This window comes from Hyaena hyaena, unplaced genomic scaffold (genome assembly GCF_003009895.1).
Source record: "Hyaena hyaena isolate Hyena2069 unplaced genomic scaffold, ASM300989v1 scaffold_1259, whole genome shotgun sequence".
Lineage (NCBI taxonomy): Eukaryota > Metazoa > Chordata > Mammalia > Carnivora > Hyaenidae > Hyaena > Hyaena hyaena.
The window spans coordinates 36077-38756 of NW_024081885.1; the positions used below are offsets into that span (position 1 = coordinate 36077).

At 34.2% G+C, this 2680-nt stretch overlaps 1 pseudogene; it reads left to right on the forward strand.

Moving 5' to 3' along the window:
* Positions 1-1881: 1881 nt before the first annotated feature.
* On the forward strand, positions 1882-1985 carry LOC120224801 (annotated as a pseudogene).
* The last annotated feature ends 695 nt before the right edge of the window (positions 1986-2680 follow it).

Consider the following 2680-nt stretch of genomic DNA (forward strand, 5'->3'; position numbering starts at 1 on the left):
AACTTAATTCCCCTCTGCCATAATAATAAACTAAGTATACGTGTTCAGACTTTAAAAATTAGTCAAGGGATGGGGGGGAGGGGGGGATGGGCATGGAGGAGGGCACTTTGGGGATGAGCACTGAGTGTTATGTAGAAACTAATTTGACAATAAACTATTTGTAAAAAAAAAAAAAAAAATTAGTCAAGGGAATTTGGGTGGCTTAGTCAATTAAGTGTCCAATTCTTGATTTTGACTCAGGTCATGATCTCATGGTTCATGAGATCAAGACCTGTGTTGTCAGGTTTTGTGCTGACGGTGCAGAACTTCCTTAGGATTCTCTTTCTCCCTCTCTCTGCTCCACCCTTGCTCATGCTCTCTCTCTCTCAAAATAAAAAGTAAACGTAAAAAAAAAAGGAAGTGGGTGATTTTCTTTCCAGAAAGTTCTGTTAATCACCCTGATGTTTTTCCCTATTCTTATACAGTATTTTTTTTAATTTGTTGTTATTTTTCATTTTTTATGTTCCAGCTTTTATTTAAATTCGGGTTAGTTATCATACAGTGTAATATTAGCTTCAGGTATAGAATTTAGCGATTCATAACTTATATACAACACCCAGTGCTCACCACAGATGTCCTCCTGATTATCCATCACCCATTTAACCCATTCCCATGCTCACCTCCCATACAGCAACCCTCAGTTTCTTCTCTATAATTAAGAAGATATTTTGTGGTTTGCCTTTCTCTTTTTTCTTTTCCTCTATGTTCATTTGTTTTGTTTTTTAAACTCCACACACGAGTAAAATCGTATGTATTTGTCTTCCTCCGATTGACTTCTTTCATTTAGCATAGCTCTCTAATACCATCCATGTCATCACAATGGTAAGACTTCATTCATTTTTATAGCTGAGTAATATTCCATTATATATAATATTATATGATAATATATATAATATTCCAGTATATATAACACTCAGTAATAATATATACAATATTCATATATATATATATATATATACACATATATAATACTTCTTTAGTCATTCCTCAGTTGGTAGACATTTGCACTCTTTTCCTAGTTTGACTACTGTTGATAGTACTGTTATAAAGATTTTTATCCACCATTATCATTTGTTTTGTTTCTTAAATTCCACATATGAATGAAATCATATGGTATTTGTCTTTTCCTGACTGACTTATTTTGCTTAGCATAGTACTTGCTAGCTACATCCACATCACTGAAAATGGCAATATTTCATTCTTTTTTATGGTTGAGTAATATTCCATTAAATATATAAATTTATATATACATATTAAATATATATATACATACACATATGGCTATGTGTGTGTGTGTGTGTGTGTGCGTGTGTGTATATAGGTTATGTGTATGTGTAGATATATATATATGTGTGTGTGTGTGTGTGTGTATGTATACATACACATAGCCTATATGGACTCGAGCTGTTTCAATAATTTGGCTATTGTAGATAATGCTGCTATAAACATCAGGGTGCATATAGCTCTTAAAATTAGTATTTTTTAATCCTTTGGGTAAACACTTAGTAGTGCAATTGGTGGTTCATGGGGTAGTTCTATTTTACCTTTTTGAGGAACCTCCATATTGTTTACCAGAGTGGCTGTACCAGTTTGCATTCCTACCAACAGTGCAAGAGGGCTCCCTTTTCTCCAAATCCTAATCTCTGGAGACATATATAGTAAGAAGCTGCTATGGCTGAGGTCAAAGCAGATATTGCTTGTGTTCTCCTCTAAGATTTTGATGGTAAACTGTCTCCCATTTAGGTCTTTCATTTATTTTTTTTAATAGTTTATTATCAAGTTGGTTTCCATATAACACCCAGTGCTCATCCCCACAAGTGCCCTCCTCCATGCCCATCACCCATCACTTCTTGGCCTTTTGGCTAAGATCATGTGTAGTATCTGTTCTTATCAGTTTTATCATCTATTTTTGAATTTATTTTTGGGAATGGTGGAAGAAAGTCGTCTGGTATAATTCTTTTGCATGTTTCCGTACTTGTTTAAAATTCTTGGATGTCGTCATTATTCTTGTTTTTTGTTTGTTTGTTTTTGTTTTTGATTTTATATCTGCTTATAAATCTGATGGAAAGAATTCTACAGATTTTATTTTTCTTTCTACAGAAGGTGCAAGAATTTCCTTTGGGTCAACTGATTTTATCCTGAAAGAGTTATGAGTCCCCTTACAAGATCTTTAGCCCAATAACCAATTGATATGCTAATTTCTTAGACAAGTTTATTTATTTATTTTTAATTTCTTTAACATTTATTTATTTTTGAGAAAGAGAGAGAGAAAAACAGAGAGTGAGTGGGGGAGGGGCAGAGAGAGAGGGAGACACAGAATCTGAAGCAGGCTCCAGGATCTGAGCTGTCAGCATAGAGACCGAAGCAGGGCTTGAACTCATGAGTGGTGAGATCATGACCTGAGCCAAAGTCAGACACTTAACTGACTGAGACACCTAGGTGCCCCAAACAAATTTATTTTTTAGCTAGAATTCATACAATGAAGCTCTATAATATTGTGATGTGATATTAGTTTACTTCTAATGTATTTTTAAATGATATTTTCAACTTATATGAGGAATATGAAATTTTAAAAATGCCTAACATTAAGAATTATCCAAACTCTGGGGCGCCTGGGTGGCTTAGTCGGTTGAGCGTCCGA